This window comes from Ciconia boyciana, chromosome 1 (genome assembly GCF_034638445.1).
Source record: "Ciconia boyciana chromosome 1, ASM3463844v1, whole genome shotgun sequence".
Taxonomy (NCBI): Eukaryota; Metazoa; Chordata; class Aves; order Ciconiiformes; family Ciconiidae; genus Ciconia; species Ciconia boyciana.
Window position 1 is genome coordinate 169,137,837 of NC_132934.1, and position 18,991 is coordinate 169,156,827.

Below are 18,991 nucleotides of genomic sequence, written 5' to 3' on the forward strand. Positions count from 1 at the left end.
CATGACAATTATCTAGTCTGTTCAGTGACACTGTTTCCTGAAGTCTTTGACATAAAAGAACATTGCTCAGCTCGGCCCTTTTCACAGCCTTTCTGTGTGGGAATGCACACCGCAAGGTCTATGTAATATCCTGCAGGCAATAAAATCCTACTCTGCCTTCACTCTGAGATAACTGGAAGATGTGCTGCTATTTTTGTATTGCAAAGTGTTTAAACTCCACCACAGAGAAGGACTTGCTAGCATCAGCTAAGTACTGCAGCAGTTTCTCTTAAGTGGTTGCTGGAAAGACTGGTGCGTATGGCTAGCTTATGTCTGCCTTCAGAAAACATCCCCTCAAATGTATGAGTCACAGTACTGCATATTTTCACAGCCCAAACACATTTTTCTAACAGACAGCCTATACACATATTGGTATATGTGTGTCTCTGTGTGTGTATTTGTGACAAAATTCCAAAGCTTAAAACCAACCTATGAACTTTACTGAATGTGCACTGCTGAAGTAAGTTCAAAACCCTTCTTTCTTAGACTTACGTATGTTCACCAAAATACAGTACCATTGTTGTAGGTTCATTCATTTCAGCAGCATCTTATAATTGTTACCTGTCACATTCTCAGCAAAGTGGCCAAGTATTTCCCCCAAATTCTCTCTGTTTTGCAAGCAAAGGAATTATCTTCTAATCTGAAATTTATGTTCACTGGAGAGGAGAGGAAACTGGGAAAAGGACAACTTTATGTGATAGCTAGGCAATCTCACTGGACATCAGTGGTGTGCTGTGTACAACCACTGGTTGTGATCACTGGTATACAGAATAAAGTTCTCATGACTTTTCTGCAGTGCTTAGTGATTTGTTTCACCAGCTGGTTTATATCTGTCTCGTTATGCTTTACACTATCACACATTCTTTCAGTCTTTTTGTTTGTTATTACAAGCAGGCTACTTCATTGGTAACATCCTGCAATTTAATAACTCAGTATTAACCAGACTATGCCTCCATAGTATTTTCAGAACCTGTTATAACACTTTCACTCTAATTTTTCAGGGTTTTTGACGCTTTGGATTGTGGTAATGGGACCAGAAATTAAGAGCACCTCAGTTTAAACTTGTACAAGCAGACATTTGAGACTAGAATGCGTTTAAACTGATTTATTATAGATGCTTATATAAGAATAAGATTAATCTTTCTCAGGAAATGCTTATTTATCTTCAAAGAAAAAGATAGTTAATCAACTTGTAAATGACTAAATTATTACACTTGTGCATCAACTTCACCTCATATGTCTAAGTTGAAACTGAATTACAAATTCCTTGAACTGTTCCCTAGATTTAACCTTATTAGACATCACTATGGTACTAGAGGTGTAGCAACCTTTCAAAAATAGATTTGATGTGCATCACCATCTACCTAGATGTAATATTTTCTTCTAAAAATATCTCAGTGAAGGGAATATTATCAGTTAGGATGAGTAAATAAGACTCTAAAATTTTCCTCTTTTCTGTGTAATCCTCAGGGGTTCCCTTGCCTTGTCTGCTCAACAATTCTATCAGATACCAGACATATTGACTAATTCTTAATCTTCATGCTTATGGTCATATTTAATATTTGATAATAGTTTTTTAATTTTTTTAAGATTTTAAATTCCTGAAAAGCTTTTCTTTTGTTTATTCCCCCTTCCCCCCTTCTTAATAGGTTCAATTTGCTCTTACAACTCAGCAATAAACATTTTAGAAATTACTGAAGGTAGATACAGAAACAATTGTTAAGGTTATTACCAAAATGTAATTTTATTTTTTCATGAAGAAACACAAAGTAAAGATTGAAAAAAGATTACAAATCAAATCGCTTAATTGCATATATCCATTCTATAAGCACTTTTGGTAGACAAATTGCATCAAGACAGATTTAGAGTTGCTTTAAATTAGCATATTTTTCTTGATGCTAGTTGGTCTTGAATGTTAGAGATATTACTTACGTTTCTAAAAAGTAGGAAATATTTAATTTCAAAGCTAATACATCGTATGATAAATGGAATTAATAAAAAAGTTCAGTGAAGCTTTGGTAAAATTAAATTATTTGGTGACATGTCCTTCATTCCTATAGTATTGCGATTTTTATGAAATAAGTGAAGGTAGGTCTATGATACTCCCTACTGAGCTCAAAGTACTCTCCTTTATTTCCTACTCAACAAAGTAAATACTGGTGTAATTTTGCTAACGTGTGGCTACTCCTAGAAACATATTACTTGAGGTTTTCCTGGGAATCTGTGAGAGGCTGAAAGAGTTAATGTCTCAAACATTGCGGCAAGGTGAGGCGTTATTTGCAGGGCGAGCATGGGACCAGGTAGCATGGAGAGCGGGAAAGCAGGACATGGACAGCACACCAGAGGATGCGCAGTTCCAGGTTTGACGGACCTTACCATGTATGGCCAGAGGTCACACAGGGTTGATCTGAGGAAGGGGCTTGTGACCACCCGAGAGACCCCTCGCGACCACCCCCGTCCCCCAGCTCCTGCGCAGAAGATTGAGAACTTTCTAGAACAAGAACCATGTAAGTCCTGAAGGGGCGTAACCCGAGGCGGGGACTAGAGTATAAAAGACACACCCTCCAGGGACCCATGCGCGTGCCCATCACCGGAGGGTTGCCACACCTGTCATCGTCATCACGGGATCCAAGGGTGTTGATACCTTTCCTTTCTCTATCCTCCTCTCTTCTCCTTTCCTTTTCTCACTTCTCTCTTCCTCTACATGTAAGTTTTGGATAAATTGTGACGAGTTGCATGGAAAATAGCTCCATTGCCAAATCGCCTTTGTTCGTTCATTGAGCTTGCCAGTTTATTAAGTTTGTCCATTTGTCAAATTCACCAGTTAATAAAATCACTAGTCAGGCTGTTCCTCTGAGTCATTTTCATGACTTTACCAGCCCTGCGGCTTTGTCAAGCAGAGATCGGCCTTTGTTGGTACACAAACCGTCAGGGAATCAAAAAGATTCACCCATCTCACAACCCACCGAGTGGGACGAGACAGTATCTCGAAACCACTTGTCCCAGAAGTGCTTTGAAGTTGCTAGGTCAAGACAACTATCCCAGTCACAGTTTGAACCCACATCAAGAAAAAGCTACTCTTAACACAAGATCTTGTCTCTCTGTTTTGGTATGAAGATAAAAGCCAGCCATGTAGAGTTAATAAGAATATTCTTTACTCAAATAAACCTTAAATTTGATTATAAGGTTTCCAGGAACTTGAGTCAAGGTTCAAAAAATCACTCCCCCAACCCCTAGCTGCAGGAGTTTCAAGCTTTTTTGGGGTTATTTTTTGTTGTGTTTTTTTTTTCTTCTTCTTCGCAAAAACTGTGGCTTTAGGTTTGTCCCTTATTTATCACCTTTTGTATAAATCTAAGGGCAGTGGGATTATTTATGGGTGTATGGACTTTCTGAACATTTCACTGCTAGGACATGCAAGACAATATTTTTTATTTTATAATACCTCAGGCTCTTTTAACTTGTTATATAAAATCTTAACTACTTGCATATATCTTACCGACCAAGCATCATCTGTGTGTATGTAATTGTAGAGATATTTTTCATAGGTACTCTGTCTTCTCTAGCTATCTATATGCTGGGGCATGGAAAGAGACGCAAAACTGCACAGTCTCTGCAATTGTTAGGTTCTTTTTTCTGTCATCTAATCAAATTATGAGCTAAGAAATCATAATTAGTAAAGAAGTTAGTAGTTGCAGTACTGAGCAGCAAATAAATGTGGATGGAGGAGAAAAATCGTATTCATTGCTACAAAAAAAAAAAGGGAAAACATCATTTGATGGCACAAAATGTCTGTTATAATTACTGTGTCAAAAATCAGATGAAGCAATATATTCAAAAGAACAAAACAGTATTAATACAACCTTTGTGGTTTATCCTAGTATGTAGGAGTAAAATGACTAAATCCTAATTCTATATTGGACTTATTCATCTATGTCCCTTCATTGACCTATTTCATATATTAAATTCTAATTAATTCTCTATTCTATTTCCTCAGTGAACACTCTTTTCAACTGTAGATAAAATGAGAAATAGTTGAAATCAAATCATATAAAATGGTGAAAATAAAGTAAAACTCTGGTAAAATTGCAAGCTTTCAGTTGTCTTTCTTTCTTTCTATAACTTGTATATAAAGAGATGAAAATGAATTCAGGAAATACACTACTTTGTTACAATAGTTAAATGCTCTTCTTAGCCTTTCTGGTATGCTCTTCTTGGCTCCCTTGTCTTGGTGCTATTTCTGATTTATTTTTTTCTTCTCTATATCCAGATTTTCATTCTACTTCCTACAATGCAATGCCTTTCAGGAATTTACAAGGAAGGAATAACTGGTAAAATAGAAGACTGAATATCTCTATTTTTTTTTTTTTTAAGCTTCCCATTTGTCTAGATAGTGTGAATTCTTAAAATAAACAAACAACATGCAAAAAGGTGACCAGTTTGTAACTTTGATCTGTAGTGACTTTATTAATTACTGTCAAACCTGTTTTCAGATTTTTATTTTTAAATCAAATCACTAGATAGTGTAAGTCAGATTTATCAGCTCTGTTACTATTAACATCAAGGTTTACTTTCAGAAATGCTGTTAAAATAAGGCATATGTTTCTGATCTTTCACTATACTTTTTAGTGTAAAATGGAAATGTTGGGGGGTTACATCTTCTAGATTTTTCTATCATTTTATTTTCACTTGTGTTGTGCTTCTGTTAACTAATTCCAAGTGATCACTGTTTAAATTTCTTTTTGGATGAAACTTATATGTCGGTGTCAGACTGATCACTCAAACTTATTTTTTAATTAAAAAAATAACCCTAAGCCTGGGCACTGGTAACTTTTTAAAATCTATTTTTAAGGATTTTAGGATTTTTAAGGATAATCAGAACTTTTTTTTAAAATGTAAAGAGATATTTGTGTATTAGCAAAGAATTATAAAATTAACAAGGATATAAACAATTATATAAAAAATAAGAAGGTTATAAAATTAACCCTCTCAGTATGGGCACTATCTTCTATTGATCTTAATGAGCTTGGAGATAGCTTAAATGGCCATGGGAGCAACTTGGAATTGTGGTATTAAAAGACATAATGTTCTCTGAAGTTACTTTAAGACTCCAGGAAAACCCGGTGAATGGAGAAGATGGATTTTTCACTTTTTTTACATAAATTAAGTATTTTTGATGTCACCCCATGTATCAAAAATGTATGTGTCAAGGAAAGTAGGTGGTGAAACGTTAAGGGTAAAAGGGAGTAAAACCCATGACACTTATGCATTCCTGGAAATTAGTTTAAATACATTTCTGATATTGAGTATTTATTATCACTCTCTTAACTAGGACTGCTCAAAATTTTCATTTACACTTTCTGAAAAACAAACAAAAATTAATTTGACTTCTAAAACAACAACAAAAAAAAGTATTTTAATTTCAGGAACTTAGTAAAGTTTCAGAATTTACTTCATCTGCCTGTATATACTTCTAATAACATATAAAAATACATTTTCCTAACAGTCTAGAATCTAAGGTTTCTGTTTGATAGTGATTTAGGCAAATGAAACAGGTTATGGTGAGTTATTATGTTGTTCTTATTTTGCCTTTTTTTTTTTTTTTATTTATTTTAAAAGCACTACTTATTACTTATCTGCTTCCTTAGGAAGAGAAATATATTTGCAAATTATTTCCTAAAGGTACTTTCCAATTCCTATTAACTTTAATAGCCAGATTTCCATGTATTTTAATGATAAGAGGTCATGTCTAATAACAATTTTGATAGGTATATGCCCATGAAACCAAGTTAGTTAAAAGTGATTTACTGTCTTTTAATGTCTCAACTTTTGAAAAATCTCAAGAAAATTATCTTGTGTCCTTCAAAGGCTTATATAGTTTCCAGAAGAAGGCACATGCCTGTTTGCCAAATTGAAATGCTAGACAGTTTGAACTGTTTTATCTCTAAGATGGAATTCACTTAGCAGAAGAAGGAAGTTGTGCAATATATGAGTTATCAAGGTGACCATAAAATGTGGTGGTATGGTTAAGAATGTCAGTTATGAGGCTGTTATTCTTCCTCTTCATTTAATCTGTCACTGAAAAATCTACATAAACATTTCATAAGAAGTTTCAGTTAACACTAAGAACCTGGCAGGCATTCACTTTACTAGATCTAAAAAATTTCCCTAAGTTTAAAACCAAGCAGGATATATAGCTATGCAGGAAAAAATGAATGATTCTGTGATACATTCTGAATATAACCTCTTCATAAATTAAAAAAAGTGAAATCAAGAATTTTTACTCTTTATTTCCACAGAACCACTCAAAGAAACTTATGTCACTGACAAGAAAGCAGCTGAGTTGATGGGGATGTGTGTGCAGAGGAACAAGTGAAGGGGAGAGAAGATGAGACAGGAGAACCTCAATAACCATTTAGCAGAGACCTCTGTATATATAGCAAGAAGCCTGAGTCCTGAGCCTGATTTTCTCCACTGGGAAAGAATCTCAAAATACAGGCTTTAGTCAGTGTTATTCTGAAGGGCAGCAATTCACAGAAATTAACTTTCAAAATGTGATCAAACTGTATTTTCCTTGTCAACTCAAACTCATTCAAATGACTTTTTGGGTCATACTGCTATTTACATAATTGGCTCAAGCCAATATATACTAGTCAGAAATATTTTGATACACTGCATTTTCTTTCTTTATGACTCATGCTTCATGCCTTGATATTTATCACAGATTCAGCTGCACACTCTAACTGTTGCGTTTGTGCCTATTTTACTGATTAAACTGAATATTTTAGTAACAGAATTTACATACACACTGATTGCCCTGTGCACCAGCTTTTTTTTTTTTTAACAGGAAAAAAAGTAAGGAGTGTTACTTTGATGCTCTGTGATGTATGATCTGCCTGTCTCCCTCATGTACATGTGATTAAAGCTTGTTCAAACTATTTACGGACCTTTTTCATTTGCCAGGACTCAGAGAAACTGTATTTAATTCCAAAATTTAGACCGTTCAGGAAAATGCAGGAATAAATAGTTCTCTTAAAACTAAACAGCTAAGTTCCCTACTATGATGAAAGAAGAGTAATGTTTGTGAAAACCTGTCTAACATCCACTGATAAGCAGACACAAGATCTATGCTGCCAGGAATCGTATTCTCTACAATTTGGGAAGACTAAAGACCATATTGTGGATATGATAGGAATGTGGTTTTGTCTGTTATGTAAAGCAAGTATCACATTCCTCTGTTATAAATCTATACTTTGATGTTCATTACTGATTTCACAGTGAAGACCATGAAAGCAAGTCACTGTGTGGAATGCAAAGTTATGTCTTTTTCCTGATAATTTTGAATTAATTTTTGTTTTAACTTCCACCCTTTATGTTCTCCAGTGTGTCTGTGAACATGTACATGTTTTTGATCTTATTCATGCCTTCATAGGAAAGTAAATTATGGAGCATAAATACTCAAATTAGAATTACTTACCTACTTGGCTGTATTCATACCTACAGGATAATGCAAATGAGTTGGAAAAGGTAGTCCTGCATCCTTGCCTGGATATACAGTGTGCTGAGTAGTCCTAGGGCACAAGGGAGTGTAACTTTTGAGGAGGTAAGAATCTGAATCCCTTATAGTTGATGATTCTCCAGAACTAAAACCTATTTGCTGGGCTATGACATGTTACCACTCCCACAAGAAGCCCCTGGCCCTGGTTTTTATGTCACAGAAGAGGCATAGCCCCAGTGGACTCATACACGAAGTTGTCAACCCTAAAACAAAAATGGTCTTAAGTGTAAGTGCTTACATGTTACATTTAGCCAAGATAGTAGCATTAGCGAACACTTGTTTAAGATGACTTCAGTAATTTAGTAAGAGCACATTTAGTCCATAATAAAACTACTTCCTATGTTTTATGTATCTTAGTTTAAAACAAACTGAATGGAAGACATGGGAGTAATCTTTCTGATTCACTCTCAGTCTTTGGGGACAAGTTTCCATGTAAGATTTTTCCTTCCCAGAACAGAGCATTCACTTGAATGTCAGTGCTCTGGAGCTATGAAAGCACTAGGAATATACGGCCTGTATGTATGACCACAGACCTGTTTTACAACTTCTCCTTCTATAGGGATTCCAGGTATCAGGTGTAGACCAGAATGTTACTATTCGTGCTTTGAGATGAAGTTGATTAATTATTTTCTTAGCAGATGTCAAGAAGTAAGCTTTCAAGTCTTTATCTTTTGTGTGAATGTGAATAATTAGAAGACAATGCATTAGAATCAATATATTAAAAATCATGCAAACAGCATGCATCAGGCACACAGTCTGATTCAGGAAGTTATGAACCTGGAAAGTCTATAAGCAAGCTAATACTAGGAGTGATGTTTTTAAAGCCTCAGCAACTACCCTTTGTTGGAATATCAAAATGCACAGTTCAGTCAGCACATTAAGAAAAAGTTAAAATGTTACTCTATGCAGCTGAAATAGCGAAAAATATTTTTTTATTAAAAGCACCTGTCTATGTTACAAATTTATTGTAAAGATGAAACCAGTAAACAGAAGTGTGAGGTGGATTGAAAACTAGCTGAATGGTTGGGACCAGAGGGTCATCATCAATGGCACAAAATGTACTTGGAGGCCAGTGACTAGCGGTGAACCCCAGGCATTAATACTGAGTCCAGTCCTGTTTAACCTGTTCATTAATGATCTGGATGATGGGGTAGAGTGTAGCCTTGGAAAGTTTGCAGACCAAACTGAGAGGGGTGGCTGATACGCCAGAGGGTTGTGCTGCCATCCACAGGGACCTGGGCAGGCTGGAGAAACGGGCCAACAGGAACCTCATGAAATTCAATAAGCAGAAGTGCAAAGTCCCGTACCTGGTGAGGAACAACTCCGTGCACCAATACATGCTGAAAGCCATCCAGCTGAAAAGCAGCTTGGCAGAAAAGGACCTGAAAGTCCCAGTGGACACCAAGTAGAGCATAAACCAGCAATGTACCCTTGTTGCAAAGCAGGATAGTGATATCTTCAGCTGCATTAGGCAAAGTATTGCTGGCAGGTTGAGGGAGGTGATCCTTCCTCTATAGTTAGTGCTGGTGAGGCTACACCTAGAGTGCTGTGTCCAGTTCTGGGCCCCTCAGAGAGATACGGACATACTGGAGAGAGTCCAACAAAGGGCCACAAAGATTATGAAGGGACTGGAGCACCTCTCGTATGAGGAAAGGCTAAGAGAGCTGGGACTGTTTAGCCTAGAGAAGAGAAGGTTCGGGGGCAATCTTATCAATGTACATAAATACCTGAAGGGAAGGTGTAAAGAAGATGGAGCCATGTTCTTTCAGTGGTGCCCAGGGACAGGACAAGAGGCAATGGGAACAAACTGAAACACAGGAGGTTCCCTCTGAACACCAGGAAACACTTTTTTTACTGTGAGGGTGACCGAGCACTGCAATAGGTTTCCCACGGAGGTTGTGGAGTGTCCCTCCTTAGAGATGTTAAAAGAAAATATCTAGACACTATCCTGGACAACTGGCTCTTAGTGACCCTGCTTGAGCAGAGGGGCTGGACCAGATGATCTGCAGAGGTTCCTTTCCAACCTCAACCATTCTGTGATTCTGTGAAAAGCATTCACTAATAGAATATGAGTAAAATCGTGTTCTAATATCCACTATTGACATCATAAATGGCTAAGCAGACAGCAAGCTAGACTGACAGAAAGAAATCACCTTGGTCATTTGGTGATGCACCTTGGTTAGGTAGGCAATTACCAAGTAATGAGTTATCATGTAAAACTTCACCATAATTAGGTGAAATGTACTTGCAAAATTACATTATTACTGAAATTTAATTTCTTAAGAAATAAAAATAATTTTCATTACAAAGGGGAGGGATTAAACAGTAAAGGAGGAAGAGAAACCTAGCTTTGGTATCCTTGTGAATCCATTATAACTATAGTATTTTTAGGGGTTTTAAAGCTCTACAAATGTCATGCTATGGGATGGTCCCCAAAAGACACTGAAGGAAATCACTTGTACTGAAATAATTCCTACAGTGTTTGATCATACAGTCTAACTTCCAATTCATACAGCAGTACGTCCCAAGATTCTAGTCACCTTATCTTTTCATGTTAAAGGTCCTAATTGAGAGATGCACTTCGGTTTCCTATCTGCAGGAACAAACACAGGAGGAGAAGGTAGTTTAGGGAAGGCAATGAAAATGGACAAAGAAAGAAGGAGTTTTTGAGAGGTTCCCAATCCACGTGACAGTTTGGAGGTATTGAAGCACAACCTAGATTTGAAAGCCTCAGAGATCTCATAATGTCCTACTTTCCACATAAGGTGGCAGATATTTAATTAACAGGGCTTTCAGTTGTTACTTGAGCATGCTGTGCGCATAATGCCATGACAAATCAGTGAGATACAGGTAGTGTGCAGAGTATTAAGAGCCTCTGCATTATTTTCATTAAGAGGTAAGTAGGTCTTATTTTTCTATATCCATCTTTTTTATTATTATTATTCTATTTTATTATTGTTTTTCATGGCTGAGGAGATAATTCCGTGCCTAAAAAAAGGAAATAAGAGGTCGTCATTATTCAGATGAGCATGTCTGTATTGGTACAAAAGAACTACAAAAATCTGAACATTAGATTGGAGTTGCTTTAACTGTACAATGAAAGATGAATGACTGTATATCAAGTTTTAATGAATACCTGACTAAGAAAGCATGTGAAAACAGCATGAGCACAATTTAGAACAAAGAATTGTCTCAATAGGATATTAGTGATAAAAACTCTGCTGCTCAGGTATGAGACAGAGATGAAGCCTCATACTATCAGAACACAATATTGCCAATATGGACGTCAAATCTTTTGTTTTTCAATTCCAACCCATAAAACTTTACATTTCAGTTGAGTAATAAAAACAGACTTGTTTTGAAAAGCTGTCCTATGTCTCATCATAAATCTGCTGCTTGTATAGGTCCCAAAGTAGCAAAGTTTGTAATCAAAGTTTTAAGTACTTTTGGAATTGCTATTATAACCACAGTGAGAAACACTGATGTAAAGATGAAAGCCCACTTTCTGAACAATGGAGATGGATCTATTTCCACTGCTCAGAGATACAGTCAAGTTTTAACTTGAGGCAGAATTTTACCCCAGAAATATTGAATAGTCAGCTTAGAAGACTTCAATCTTTACAACACCAGGGAGACAGTTGGGGAAAGAATAATCTGTTTATTAAAATCTTAATATCTTGAAACATTTTTATTATACGCTAATATCTTCATTTTAATAATGTTTTTTCATGTATAATGAAAATTATGTTACTCACTTGAATAATGCATCTACATAAATATTAAGTTTTTTAAATGTGAAACAAAACGTAACAGCTTAGGGCAGGAGGTTAGACCTAACAGTAAAATATGATATAATTTTTAAACTATTGAAGTGAAATAGTTACTTACCAAAGACATGGAGGTTAGAGTTACAGTTGGAGAATATTACGGAGTTTGGCACAGAACTTACAGGAACCCAATATGATCATAGAATCACAGAATCATAGAATGCTTTGGATTGGAGGGGACCTTTACAGGTCATCTAGTCCAACCCCCCTGCAAGAACAGGGACATCTTTAACTAGACCAGGTTGCTCAGAGCCCCATCCAACCTGACCTTGAATGTTTCCAGGGATGGGGCCTCCACTACCTCTCTGGGCAACCTGTTCCAGTGCTTCACCACCCTCACTGTAAAAAACTTCTTTCTTAAATGCAGTCTAAATCTGCCCTCCCTTAGTTTAAAACCATTGCTGCTTGTCCTGTCACAACAGGCCTTGCTAAAAAGTCTGTCCCCGTCTCTCCTATAGGCCCCCTTTAAACACTGCAAGGCTGCTATAAGGTCTCCCTGCAGCCTTCACTTCTCCAGGCTGAACAACCGCAGCTCTCTCAGCCTGTCCCCAATAAGAGAGGTGTTCCAGCCCTTGGATCATTTTCATGGCCCTTGTATGGACTCGCTCCAACAGCTCCATGTCCGTCTTGTCCTGAGGGCTCCAGAGCTGGACACAGTACTCCAGGTGAGGTCTCACCAGAGCAGACTAGAGGGGCAGAATCACCTCCCTCAACCTGCTGGCCATGCTTCTTTTGATGCAGCCCAGGATATGGTTGGCCTTCTGGGCTGCGAGTGCACATTGTTGTCTCATGTCCAGCTTTTCGTCCACCAGCACCTCCAAGTCCTTTTCCGCAGGGCTGCTCTCGATCACATCATCCCCCAGCCTGTATTGAAACCGAGCATTGCCCCGACCCAGGTGCAGGACCCTGCACTTGGACTTGTTTAACCTCATGAGCTTCACACAGGCCCACTTCTGCAGCTTGTCCAGGTCCCTCTGGATGACAACCCATCCTTCTGGCATGTCAGCTACACCACGCAGCTTGGTGTCATCTGCAAACTTGCTGAGGGTGCACTTGATCTTGCTGTCAATGTCATTGATGAAAATATTGAAGAGCACTGGTCCCAGTACGGACCCCCGAGGGACACCACGTGTCACTGATCTCCATCTGGACGTTGAGCCATTGACCGCTACCCTCTGGATGTGATGATCCAACCAATTCCTTATCCACTGAACAGTCCACCCATCAAATCACTCTGTCTCCAATTTAGAGAGAAGGATGTTGTGGGGGACTGTGTCAAAGGCTTTACAGAAGTCCGGATAGATGACATCCATTGGTTTTCCCTTGTCCACTGATATGGTAACTCCATCATAGAAATGATACCACATTCTGCATTATCTTCCCTTGCTGTGTCAAAAGAAACATCAGACCATGTGACGCTGCTAAGCTCAATATGTGAGGAGGAGGACCAAGGAAGTGTAGGCTGGGGCAGGAAAAACCTGCACTCACACGCATAGATGCACACACACTGGTACAGTTAACAGAGACATTCCCCAATCACTAAACTAGCGAGTTGGTACAGCCCAGCCTGCAGCAACAGGGCATTCACTCCAGGTAGTTTCTGTGTAAGTCTCAGGGCAGGGCTTGCCACCAACACTCTGGGTGTTGACACAGTATCATCTGTTGATCCATAGCCCATACCAAGGCTCGTCACACTCAATTCTTGTTTGCATAGCCATGTCAGCCACAGTTCATTGCACTCTTGACTCTTGATCAAGGCAAGGCTGTGATGCTCCTGTGACATAGCACAATGTTGAATAGTAATGCAAAGCGAGTACCTCAATACACCAAATCCTCTGTGTTGCTTACACATTTCCAGATTTTTTATTTTGGTCCACCCGAAAGAATTAGCAGTGCAGAGATCATAGGCATTTTTGTCAGAACATTGGCTATGTCTACGTTTTCAGTAAAATTAGTTAGTCGTGTGCTTGGTACAACTAATGTGAAATTACCTATGTATGAGATTTTAAATTCTCAAGCCCATCCCAGTTAGGGTGTATATTTGCAAATTGTCTATTGGAAATAGGCCATGGGTTATGCCAAGTCTTGGACCAAGCTTGGAATTAGTTTGGGAAAGTGTTAATTGGCACATGACATTTTTATGTGAGAAACTATTTTAACATTTTAACCACAGAAATGACCAGTTCCAGTGACAGTCTCAATGCTAACATTTCTTATCACTTTAAATTCAGTAGAACAGAGGTAGACCCTGCATAAGTACATACATAAAGAATCAGAGACCTGGAAAAGTATGTAAGTGGCAGGGATCAGATAGAATGAGCTGTGGCAATCATGTGAAAGGCACTCCATGTGGTAGATTGATTCTAGCTGTCCCTCTAAGAGCCAGTCTAGAATGAAAGACAGAGAGCTGAGTAGCTGTTCAATTCTGGATACAAGTTAATACTCTTTTAGCTTTACCTACAAGGGGAAACCCTTCATAGAATATTTAATCCACCACCATGGATTTACAGACTCAAACATGGATTTAATCAGTTCTAAGCTCTACAGTTCTCATACTGTATGAAATTAATGATAACTATTGTCTGACTGATTTGAAGATAAATTTGGGGGTTTTGTTACATCTGGTGTGAAGCAGAACTGAGCTTATCTACTTCCAGCAGAGTGGGACAGGCTTGTGAAGAGAGGATAGAATCTGCATTGCTCTTCTAAAGATCATACTGTGTTCATTGAGCACAATGCCTGTGCTGTAGGCTGCAGATTTTCTTTCCACCAGATACTGAAGAGATTACTTAGATACTATTCCATTTCCTGGATTATTTTTTCTAGCTGAGAAGACATTAAATATCAATTTACAATTATATTCTGTAGTGATTAGAAGCAAACTGAGAATGCTCATCTGCACTGAGAATGTACTGTTCAACAGTGAAGAGTCTGGGTCATACAGATTACATGCTACGGTTATGCTATAAATACTGAGACACCAGTTCTGAATGAAGGCTAGAGGGGAATCTGTGTGTTAAACAACGTGATTAAACACTTTTTGAAAGAACCCCCCCAACAGTAACAACAAAGAGAAGAAGTCTGTGTGAGAAATCCCAAGGCTTTTACTCTCCATGTCTTTTGAAGTTCTCCACAAAATCCAAGATGTTATTTATGTTTTCTGTATTGTGTTTAATTTAATAGGAAACAGTGTGATGGACTTTACTTGAAAGTTATCTTGAAGATCCACAAAGATAAAACAGAAATCTGGTTATCCTTCAGCAAGGACTTAAGCTAAAATGCATCATAAAATACAATGCTATAGTTTCACATAATATCGTCTCAGCATCTTTCTTTCCTCCTATGTCCCTTGCACCTGTTTCTCCTGTGTATTCATAAATCTGCTGCTCCAGCACAGTATTTTTTATCCTTTAAAAATCTGTTGAGATCACTGGTTTAGCAAGCTGAGGAAATAGTAATAGATCTTAAAAAAATATTTTGATTCATTAGATACGGTACCTCAGGTTGATTTTTTATGGGGGTGCAGACTAGGATAAAAATGCATAGATTCTTTTTTTCTTAGTAATCCTCATTCAGGGACTAGCTGCAGTTAAAGCTGCCGTCATCCTCAGAATTCCCCATTAGTGTCCTCTGATAAATGTTCAGTTCCCAAGGACTGAAGGGTCCTTGGGTCCTGAAGGACCTTCATCTTGAAATCCCCATAGGGTCATCGAGAAATCCTTGAGGCATAAAGCTTCCTAGAGATCTGAAGGGAGGGCAGGATGATTCTATAATCTGAGCAGTGCAGTGGCTAAAAGTAATAACATAGTGCTTGATCAGCCTTTCACACTCGGACAAGCTGCGGGAGCAGGTGTTTCAGGGTCTCAGATCTGCAAAAGCCAGATTTCTTAAAACCTCATTTGCTGAATCTGTCTTTTCTATCACAAGGTTAATTGCTTCAACTAAACAGAGAGAAACAGTGCACGGTGCATCATAAACCATGTTACAGCTTGTTTAAAAGTTAATATGTACAGATTTTAAACTAAACTGAATTGTTATGCTAATAATTTATTTATATATTTCCATTGTCAGTAAAATGAAGAAACAGACTGTCTTCACTATACTGAAAATCAGAGTGAAAGCACTTCATTCCTACTTTGCACCCCTGTGAGATACAGTACAAGGTACAGAACAACACAAACCAGCCCAAAGTGCATATATCCCTGTTCTCCCATGAGACTTTACAAGAGCAACAAGACTTGACAGCCTTTACCTTCAGCTATCTATCCTCTTTGCTATAATGAACATGGTATATTGCTATCCACTTATTTTTCTCCTGTTATCAAAAGCAGCATTTTTTTCCCCTCTCCTCTTTTATTGACTATAGAGCAGTTAAAGACTGCTAGTGAAACCGAGGTAGGGATTCAGTTTCAGATCAAGCTGTCTACACGTAAGTGGCGACATACTAGTCACATGGACACGGGAGTCTAGGCCACATTACAGTCAAAACACAATACAGCAAAGAAGCCTATGGAATGATTGCAGTGATAAGCACTAGGTGTATGACTCAGCTACTTAAATATACTGCAGTGGGTTAGGACATCCAAGTTATCTGTATGGTGCTGGCAGGCACGACATGATGAAGGGAGGACTTGCATTCTTTTGGAGTGGCTGCTGGATGCCAGGCAGTATCAGAGGACAACTCAAACAGCACTAGATGCCAGTGTGCACACAGCTGAATCGAGCCCCCACTGAATATGACGCCAAATGAAAAAAATTGTTCTCACATAGACATCAATGAGTGAGAACCTTACCTGATGGTGTCTTAATCTAAACCTTGTTAGGCTATGTGATAAAAGCTCATCTCCACAACTACAAAGGAGCACAGAGAGACAATGGCAGATGGAGGAACCCAAATAGTAGTATTCCTTGTTGCTCCTATGCCCATCACAGGAGAGCAATCAGACCTTAAAAGGTCCATCTCCACAAACCCAGAGGAGCACAAGGGCACAATGGCAGGCAGGAACACAAATTAAGAACTCAGAGGAAGGGACACCATCAAAGGAAGAAACAAAGGCAGGGAAAGGGATGGATTTAACTCATTTGGGGAGGAACAACTGTGGGAAAACTGAGTGGTAAGAGGATAAAAAGGGCTGGCCATGTGTAAATAATTTTCTGATTGGTGCACTTGTTTGGCCATGTTCTGTGACTGATCAGCACAGGCTGTCCTATCTTCTTATTAAATTCCTAACTCTTTTCCTGCGTGAGGGACTCCCTATTCACTCTGTGTGTGCGCGCACGTGTATGGGGGTCTGAGCGCAAGCAGCTGGAGTCAGACCATGGGTTGGAGGGCCTGCATGCCTGTGGTGCAAGCAACTGAAATGCAGGTAGGTCTGGGTACCAGCAGCTGGTCTGGGACGGTGGGCTGGAGGGTGCCTGGGTGCCAGAAACTGGAGAGACCACAGTGAAACCAAGTGCCAACCACTAGGGTGGGACCAGGGATCAGAGGCCTGTGTGTCCATGGTGCCAGCACCAGGAGAGGGTGCGGGCAAGGGAGTGAGTGTGTGATCATTAGCAAAAACCAAGCCAAACTAGCCTGTGAGTAGATGAAGTGGTCTGGGAGCCAGGAGTGTCTCTAAAAGCAGGACCATGGGAGGTTTGCTACTGGGGACCAGGGGAGTCCCAGAGAGTTCTGGATGTGTAGAATATATGCATAAACATATATTCTTACCAACGGACATCTATCCAGCTCAGCCAGATGGGAGCAGGATGAGCCTGTTGGTGCTGCCTGTTCTTGCGAGTGCTCTGTGTGTGTCTGCCCGTGACCTGTGTGGCTAGCTGTGTATATATGTATACAGCTGGCACATATATGTTCCCTGTGTGCCTGTGCCTACAGGGGATACATCTTCAGCCTTGCTATTGGCTGGACCTGGGGGCATGGAGGTGCAGCAGCCTCACGTCTTTTGGGCTGTCAGATCCTGCAGAATATATTTTCCTCTAATAGCCAGCATCTGACAAAGCTGATTCCTATCCTTACAGTATTCCACAGGATTTTCTAATGTCTAATTTACAGTGATGTGACCACAATCTTTACCAGCATTATGAAAAGCTGACTTAATTTTTCAGAGCTTTGCATGCAGATTCATAAACAGGTCTTTTTCATTCAGTTTAATTGCTGTCTCTCAACACGGAAGTGAAATGAAAGATATTCCCACAGTATTGGGGTTTGATCCACGCTATTTATACTGTGATGGGGTTTTTTGTTGTTGTTTGTTTGTTTGTTTTGATAGTGTTGGGGTTTTTTTTCGCCACTATATTTGTAGTCTCCCAATGTCTTCCTTTGTACCAGTCTAAAAAGAGAGAAGAACTGGGCAAACCGTACTTTCTTCTGCATATTAAAAGCTGTGCATTAATTTTCTTTCATGGAAAGTAAATAAGGTAGAAAACTGTACAGAAATAATTAATTTGTTTATACTACTACTTTCAGCTGAGCTAAAGAAGAGCTTGTGGAATAGTGCAATGACTTGCTAAAGGAAGTGACATGCACTCAGTTTTAATGCTCTGAATGGAAAAACACAGCAACCTGTCTGAGAAGGCATTTTCCAAAAATTGTTAATACTAAAGAGGAAAGAAACCATAAGATAAATTAAACAGTAACCAGGGAATTACATAAAGATTTTTTGCAACAGAGGAGTCAGCTTGAAAATTAATAAAAAGAAAACACAGAAGTTTGTGATGGGGGATAGAGAAAAGGGTAACATAGCAGTAGTCCACACCTGGCTTGACGCTGCCATCAGTTGCCCCATGGCAGCAGGATCCCCAACAAGAACAGCCAGAGCTGCCTCTCAATCAGACTCTGTAAGTAGTCTGCATCCAGCTAGTAGCCTCAAAATGAAAGATGCAACAAGTAGGGACCCCACCTCAGGTAACTCCTGGGGGACTTTCTCCCAGACACAGGCAGGTTGTAGGGAGTTGGATGGATATAGAACAAGAGCACCACTATCTCCCAGAATAGGTGTAATTAAGTATGGGAACTCACACTCACAGGAAAGGGGGATGTGCATCCACATACCCTGTGGAGGGTGTGCGTGTGTACGTAACTGTGGATGTGTGTGGGGATTAGAACGCTTTGGCATTAGTTATAAAAAGGTGTTTAGAAATGTATAGGAGTTTACTGACATTTTGTAAGTGTCTGGTATCTATTTTATTGCTGATATTGATCCTGAACGTATGGTTCACTGATTGGCAGTTGAGTGTCATTAATAAATCAATAAACTACTTTAATGCCTGATTTGATTTAAACCATGTGCAACAAACAATTTGTCCCTGTGACACACTCCAGCAAGCTCTCTATGGATCACCAAAACTCTTGGCCCAGGCAGAACACTGTCACAATTCGGCAGATACTATTAAGGAGAGGTCACATTGGCAAATTTTTCATGAAAGAAGAACTTCAGTTTATCCCATAGCAATATCAGCAGCCTGCAAACACTAAATCATTGCAATTTGAACATAGAGGTTTCTTTTGTATCTGTCTGGAAAGCAACCTTCCATAGAACAAGCCTATCATGAATACAGCTGGCACCCTACT

The 18,991-nt window shown here is 38.9% G+C and overlaps 1 long non-coding RNA gene across 1 annotated transcript; it reads left to right on the top strand.

The window, feature by feature from the left end:
* The first annotated feature begins 2,241 nt into the window (after positions 1-2,241).
* Positions 2,242-6,787, top strand: LOC140648275 (uncharacterized). Its single transcript, XR_012041157.1, has 3 exons — positions 2,242-2,546; positions 4,307-4,367; positions 6,336-6,787. It is a non-coding gene; the product is annotated as an uncharacterized lncRNA (long non-coding RNA).
* The last annotated feature ends 12,204 nt before the right edge of the window (positions 6,788-18,991 follow it).